Genomic DNA, 8,279 nt, shown 5'->3' on the forward strand with positions numbered 1-8,279 from the left:
CCGGTGGTGGCGGGCGGGGCCCGGCCGGGGCTGCCCGGGCCGCGGGAGCAGTCACCGGCCTGTGCGGCCCCGGCCCCGGCCTCGGCCTCGGAGCCGTCCGTGTTGGCCCAGCGCGCCTCGCATGCAGGGGTAGCCCCGGCTGAGAAGGGCTCCGGTACCGTAGCACAGACACAAACGGCGTGAAAATCCCTTCAAACAGACTCCACTCTGGGGTTTTTGTAAACATCTCTGTAATGCACTGTGTAAATTCTGAAGGCAACTTGCAAACATTCAAGTGTCGGGCCATGAACCTGTCCCGTCTCTGGAAGCGATCTCGAGGATTGTTTCCAAACGCACCTCGGCCTCTGCCAGGCGGGAGGGCTCCGCGGCAGAGGGCGGCCAGCCCTGCGCTGCCGATTTCGCTGCCACCTTCACTGCCACCTGCACTGCCACCTGCACCGCCACCTGCACTGACACCTGCACTGACACCTTCACTGACACCTTCACTGACACCTGCACTGACACCTTCACTGACACCTTCACTGACACTACCACCCTTGCTGCCACCTTCTCTGCCACCCTGGTTGCTACTTTCACTGTCACTTTTACTGCCACCAGAGCTGCCACCACCCTTCAAAAGGCCCGAATGCTCAGGAGATGATGGGTGCAACACTCAGTAGATGAGGCTACAGCTGAGGAAGAGATTTTGATATTTGAAGTCAATGTTCAGCAATTGAATTTAATGAAGGAAAGGGCAGTAATCAGAAATATTTGCTGAGGAAAGGGACGCTGTGGTGAGAACAAGGGGAAATGACTGTTCAAGCGAAGGAGGAGCATTGTGGTGACTGGTGCACAGACTACTACCGCTGTCTTCCAGAGACGCCGCTTAAGGATGTGTGAACTGTCCTCCCACTGCTCCCACACCTGCTGCTGGCTGAGACCACACATACCAGACAAGTACTGGCCAGTAGTGCTCAGCTGTGTTCACAAACACAGACCTGAGCTAATGAGGCCTAATATAGACATGCTGAAAGTTGCTAAGCAGAGGTTGACCAAATTTCTCAGCACGGAGCCATCCAAGGTCTCATCAGGCTGCTGCTCAGCCATGCAAGTTGCTCCATGCTCCAGGACTGGAACAGGAAACACCAGATGCCGAGACATGCAAACCAGATTTAGGAATGGTTTGATGATGTTCAGGTAGCACTGCATCTCTTCTAATGAGCCCCTAGATAGTCTGTGCACTCTGGCACATTCGTCCAGAGAATCCCTCCATGGATTGTGGAGAGCATGAACCTGCACGTGGTTATTCAGAGGACAATAAGCATCTAGAAGCTCCCTATTCATGCAGGTATTTTGTGTGTCATTGCTTGTGTCACTGTAAAGAAACATGAAACTCCTCCAGATTTCCTTATAACAAACCATTTTAGCACCTCTGTGAATCATGAGGAGGATTATACCTACCTGCTGCATATCCACATAGCTCTGCCACTTGATCATATGGAGTAACTTGATAGCTGGAATTATTTTGCTGTACAAACAAGCAAATGATGTTAAATTAAATGTTATTTGCAGGTTGTGGAAGTTAATGTACTTTACTATATGATAACACCTATCTACATTATCCTTTGTCATTGCTCCATTTCTCATCTTCCAGCTGTCTTCTGTCCTAGCCTCTCGCAGTAGCTCTTCCCGTCCTAGAAAGACTACATTTTTCTTTTCATGAGCTCTGAGAGGCTGCATAGTCTAGGGGTCTGGCAGTGAGAACCCCAGGAGCATGCAAGGGACAGTGTCCCCACTCTGCTTCTGCAGAAGTTCTTGGGAAATTCTTAATCAACCATTGATGAAGTTGCAGAGTTACTCTCAGCTCTGGGAACACCATCAGACACACTGAAATATTGCAGGGACAAAACATGTTCAGTGTAGATTCACACTCCACCAGATTTCTCATTCCATTGACTAAGGCATTATATAGGCTTAGTTTGTTCCATCAGAATGCATTTTTTTACATAAATCTCTGAAAAACAGATATGGTTAAGTAACATTCTTTTCCTTCCCTAAAGACTTTCATGTTTTTATTAGATGACAGGAAAAGGAAGCATGAACCCTTTCTTCAACCACTCTGTTAATATATTTTCTTTGCTCAGAACCTAGTTGTTAAGCAAGTTATTCCAGAGGTTGGTTCTCAGAGCTGTGATCTAAATATATTTGTTTCTGACTCTTAACTAACCAGAGTGGGGAATGTGAGCACTCTCATTGGTATCTAGCAAAGAACCTTTAAGTATGATTAAGTATTTTAAGCATGTGCTCAGCTATATTGCTGATTAGGGATGCAGCTACTCAGATGTGCAAATACTTTTCTTACCTGGCACTGGAGATACTGTTAACATTTCAGTTAATACTGATTTTCTGATCTCCCCTGGCACTGCCTTAAATAATTATAGTTTAACAATTTTTACTACAAAGGGTATTAGTGAATTAAAGCCTTATTTAAATCCTAGATCATCTTCAGGTGTCTTTCAACAAATTTAGGAGAAGGGGGTTCGGCAGTTGTGCACAGCAGGTCCCTTGCAAGCTCTGCTTGCTCTCACCATCTTTGCAATGGAAAAGCAGGCTGTGTGCTATCCCCTCCATGCCCCTGCTTTATCCAGCTTGCTTAAACCCACCCTCAGCAGAAACATTCACAACTTGCCTGGGCTACGAGCTAAACTACCATTTTCTCCATCCAATTTTTTGTGGGGACATGCCTCCAGCAAAGGCAAACAGCAAGCTGACTGTGTTTACCTGCTGTGTGAACATGTTTGTGCCCCACGTGCTCACGCCTTATGGAGGAGGCATCTCAAGTGGTGGCAGTTGTCAGGAAGAAGCCTTCCTCTGACACACCAGGAGGATGTGTGTGGTGTTAATTCTTGGAGTCTGCACACAAGCACTGGTATACTGGCTTGAGCTTTCTCCTCTTAACACATCTAAAAGCTTCATTATGGAATTGCACTGTTGGAACATTATACCAAAGTTTGACCTAATGTAATTTAAATGTTACAGATTTTCCAATTACATAGTTTTATGTTGTCTGATTCAGTTATAAAGCTCATAATGTTCTTATTATTCTGCATTTAAAACATATTATTCATGATTTGTTGGATTTTAAAAGGACTAAATAGCCAGTAGATGGCACCAATAAATCCTGTTGTGAGACTTATAATGGCAAAGTGTAGTTCTTGTCTTTTTCTCAAATGCATTTTAGAAATGAAAAAAACTAGACAAAACAGTGTTATTGACATAATTTATACTTTTTAGTTTACAGAAATAGTTTATGAACAGCATGTTTGTCTAAAGTCAAAACTCGACCATGTAATTGAACACATAAACTCATGAGGAAAAGCACAAATGTGTCTTACAGTAATTTCCCAGTTGTTTAGAAAATCCAGTCACTGATGAGTTAGTGCCTTCTGAGTACTTCTGCAGTCTCATGCAGCTGTGTCAGCTTAAACCTTGTTAATAACATTTTCTTCTGTAAAGCCTTTAAATGGTAACTCACCCACCTCAACTCACTACAGCAATGAAGACCAGAGAAGGAATCATATCAAGAAATCCAGAATGTTGATGCATTGCAATGTATTAACTGCATTACTGGGTACTTGGAACCCATTTCATGTTGCTCCCTGAACAAAGTATGTTATTTAGACTTTAGTCCTTCAAAATATTACATCTGTGTGGGTTGTGGCACCCACACATGAATAGATGCTGATTTCTTTGATGTAAGAAAGATCTCAAGAAAGATCTCATCTTTCATTTGTCTGTAAATGACAACACCGTAGCTTCACAGCATTGCTTTAATAAAACAGTGATTATGCTAATAGTATTTCTTTCCAAACAGGTTACCTCACCTAGCCTCGGATATTAAACACGATGCAAACTAAACAGGAAGTACACTTGTAAAGAGTAAGCTGTCCTAACAGTTTAAGGCCAAGGACACTTCATTCCTTGTGGACCTTTAGCAGCTGCCTTCACTCCTGATAAATGTGTAGCCTGTCTGGGTGGGTGACAGTAACAGCAGCAGCAACAGTGAGTATTTTTCTTGACAGAGCCCCTTATCTCATTGTTTCTGTGGCTGGAGTTGTAGTCACTTTAGACAGTGTCAAACAAGCCAAGGAAAAAGAAATCTGTGTTTCAGGGCATGAGTAATTTCCTATGGAAAAGACTGATACAAAATAAGTGATCTGTTAGAGTGGACAGGCAAGGTATAGGTGATTCTGACAGCAAAGCAGAAAGTCCTGGGTTAATGGAATAAATTGTAGCTTTGGGTTTTACTCCCTCCAAAACATCAACCGATTAGCTTGAGTCGAATTGTCCCTTTCAATACAATGTGCAATTATCAAAGCAGGAGTGACTTCACACACACATTTCAAATGCTGTTCTTTAAGTTGGCAGTTCAAGATATTTATTGAAATGTGAGGATGCTAGAGATACAAGAAAACAATAGCTTTGGAAGTTCAGAGGCAGCTACTACAAGGTGATTCATGCTAGCCTTTTGAAGGCAGACTAATGAGCACCCACAGCAGTGTTTCAGGACATTGGTAATTACATCCATCCCATAACCAGATAATGCATCATCTCTCCTCATCATAACAATCTTATGCTACAGGGACTTCCCAGGTTCTGGAGCACTACATAACAGAGTACCTTGTATGAAAAAAACCAGATCTGTCTGCAAGTACATCCTCTCAACACCTCCTCCCAGTGGGATTTCTGGATTCACTATTTGCTAAAATGTGAAGGAAGAAGTTCACATAAGAAGCACAAATTTTTCATTATTATTGCTTCACAATTTCTTTAATAGCATTTCTTTTAAATCCTGTGAAATAAAGTTATTGTTAATGCGTAAAAAATTAATTAGAAAGTGTCATGATCACTGTATGCATTATCTTTACAAATAGAACAGCAAGTAATTTTCTGTCTATTTTTTGGTCACTGTTCATTATAACAAAAACTTATTTTAGTAATGGTTTTAATGCCCAGAAAAAATGCTTTTCCTAAGCCTGTTTGCAGGTGCTCCTGAGCTATTATAAATAGAAGCATCATGCAGAATACTAAGTATGTTTTCAGCTGAGACTTACAGTTTTGCCTGAGATCAATACACAATACAAAAATGAGTCACACTTTAGATCCTAGAGTAAGTATAACCACATAAGAATTTCCCATGTTCATAAAACCTGCTACACTCCAGGACTTGTGTCAGCATTACTGTTTTAAATTAGGATTTTCAAAATAGGGTTCTGGAACCAATTATACCATGTCCTGAGAAATAGTGCTGGCCACTTTTAAGACTTCCAAATTATATAAGCCTCATTTTCTTAGTCTTCTTCCATGTTTTTTCATCCTTGATGTTTAAGATCAACCATCGAATAACCAGTCAATGTCTGGAAACTAGGCCTTTCCATCCAGGCATTTGTAGTCAGATTATGGAGACAACCATGTGAGTGTGAAAGCATTTCAAATACAAATTACAGCAGAAAAAAAATCATAGAATTATAGAATGGTTTGGGTTATAAGTGGATCTTAAAGGTCATCTTGTTTCAATTTCCATTTCAAATCTCACATCTTCAAATAGACCAGAAGCCCCATCCAACCTGACCTTGAACAGCTGCAGGGATGGGGCAAGTGGAACATAGAATATTGTCAGGCAAAAAAATCAGAGCAGACAAAGCCAATAATGAACGAGATAGGAAAGGTTTTAGTATGCGTCAGTAGTAATCACAGTAAGTCACAGACAGAAAAAATGCTTCATTAGCAAGGGAATGAGTCTAACCATAAAAATGTTTTTATTCTGACTATTTCTAGTTAACATTCAAATTTGTCTTCCCACCTGGCATGCCAGAGTCTCAGTAATTCACAGATATCATCAACTATGACAGCAGACAATTTGAGACACAAGGAGGCAGACAAGGGGCTAACCACTACTCTCGTGTATTTTCACATGATTTTTGTATAAAGTGTAGTGATTTCATGTTTGTGCCTTCATTTCCCTTCTTGGACTTTCTGACATATAACTGAGTGTTCAACATGAAGGTGAAAGAGGAGACCGAAAGTCAGAAATTAAAGCTTCAGATAGAGATGGAAGGCCAGGAGCCAATGGGGGAGGGACAGAGGAGCAGGAGTCTCCAGTGCATAGGGATGAGAAGCAGAGGAGGAAGGCCAGGAAGCTCTATGCTTCTCTGAGAAGAGTGTACAGGATGCTGGGTGAGAGTTTACTTGCTGGATGAGGATGGAAATTATAAAGCTCAGCTGTGGACAATTGCTAAGGAACTTACATAGCATCCAAAATGGCAAAGCAAAACAAAAATGTGGCATATAAGCAACAAGAAAAGGGAAGCCTGAAATACCAGGTGGGATTTGTGCCTGTCTGTGACACTGCAGTCCTAACCTACACTTCTCAGAGCACTGGATCATAAAAGCCTATGGCCTTGTTTTCCAAACAGGGTATATGGCAGAGATGTATCCATAAAGCATTCCCTATTACAAACAGAAAGTGAAAGGCACTCATGCCATCAGATCCTGGATCCTAGAGACCTTCTCAGAAAAAGAGACACTTAGGGTTCATGGGAAACTTCTCAGGCCTTCCTTGCCAACAGCAGCCTAATCATCATCGTTATCTTTGTCCTCAGAGGACCCAAACTGCCCTTAAATGGTAGAGATGTCCACGTCTCCTTCCATGGAGACACTCTTGTGCATGATGTGATGCCCTTGTCCTGCAACAGAACACAATTCAGAGCCTCCCAGCAGTAGAGGACAATGACTTAGCAATGGATAACTGCTCATAGTTGTATTTAACTGTTTTCCAAGTTCAATTCATGGCTTTAATTTTAGTTCTGCACTGCAATAAGTTGCATTTCTACCTGTGCTGGGCCATATGGGCACAAAAGTGGCAGTGAATTGCCCTGTGCCGCCAGTTGTCACTTCATGCACTGATGATCCTCTGCTCAGACTTTCAGGCAGCTTAAGAACCATCCAAAAGGTTTGGTTTGGGTCATTATATGTTGGAAGTACACATTCTCCTGGAACATTGTTTTTCATGGTTGCATTTAGTGTTAAGTTTGGAAGTAGATTCTATGTGTGGTCTGATTTCAGAGTGGTATCACTCTGGAGAACTGACACTTTCATGGTGAAAAGTGAAGATGGGCAGAACAAGCCCAATGTAGTAGCAGAGGCCACAGGTCTGCTGAGCAGCAAGAGGGAGAAGCTGATCATGGTTGGGAGCCACTCCAGACCTAAGGATAATGACAACACTTAAGGGAATAGGCCAACCAATCCATGTAAAGAGAGCAGGGACAGCCAGAGATGTATTGTAATACACCTCCTGGGGCCCTTTCAAAATGTCAGTACAGCAAAATCAATAGACAAGTAAAAAATCAGTTTAACTCACACAATTCAATTTATGATGGAAATACAATTGGAATAATATTACTAGAATTTGTCAGTCTGGCCCTTGGATTCATAAATCCTTCATAAATTCAATTGTCCTGTCTCTTCTTTGCGCATTAGATGTCACAACAGCTAGCATAAGTACTTAGAAACTTCATTCTTCACCACTCAAGCAGCTATTTGCTCTTGAACAAAGGGACTGAAATTAAATAACAGAAAAAGACAGCATTTTTTTTCTATTCTCCTCTTTGCACTTGCATTATACAAACACATGCCTCATTACATTCTGCACCAAATTAATTCAGCTTTCTTAGCAAAATTCAGGTGAAGCTGTTAAAGCAAGCGTTGTGGAATAATTTATTCTAAAAGCAGATACTAGCAATTTAATAGAAGTTAATAACAAGTTCTATTATCATATCAAAAATTTTAATGTAGTCATTGATTTACACAGATATAACTAGAACAAAGATTTTATCCAATGGACTGACATTCCCATAATTCCATAATTTGTATGTTTCCCTCATTCCATCTTCCTCTCTGTGCCTTTTCTGGCGAGACGTGCATGTTTTTGCATCTCTGCCAACTGCATTGTGTCTTTTCCTTAGCCACTAGCAAATACAAGGTTTCTACACTCCTGGGAGTAAAGTGAATAATTTAGCTAAGCTTTTGTTTGAGCTCCACAAGAACTGTGTGAGTGAAACTGTTAATTGCCAGGAATGAGTTCTCAAATTTCTACCAATTTGGAAGAATCTAAAGTTGCTTTATATTCAGGAGCTCTAGCTGTGTCAGTTGAAGTGCTGTTTTTAACATGTTTCTGAATTTGAAAACGATAAAAAGGGAAGAAAATCAAACCTGCATTACTAGAGCTTTCTACTTTCATA

Source organism: Pseudopodoces humilis, chromosome 1 (assembly GCF_049639895.1).
Source record: "Pseudopodoces humilis isolate 2021_Gansu_Grassland_sample_001 chromosome 1, ASM4963989v1, whole genome shotgun sequence".
Taxonomy (NCBI): domain Eukaryota; kingdom Metazoa; phylum Chordata; class Aves; order Passeriformes; family Paridae; genus Pseudopodoces; species Pseudopodoces humilis.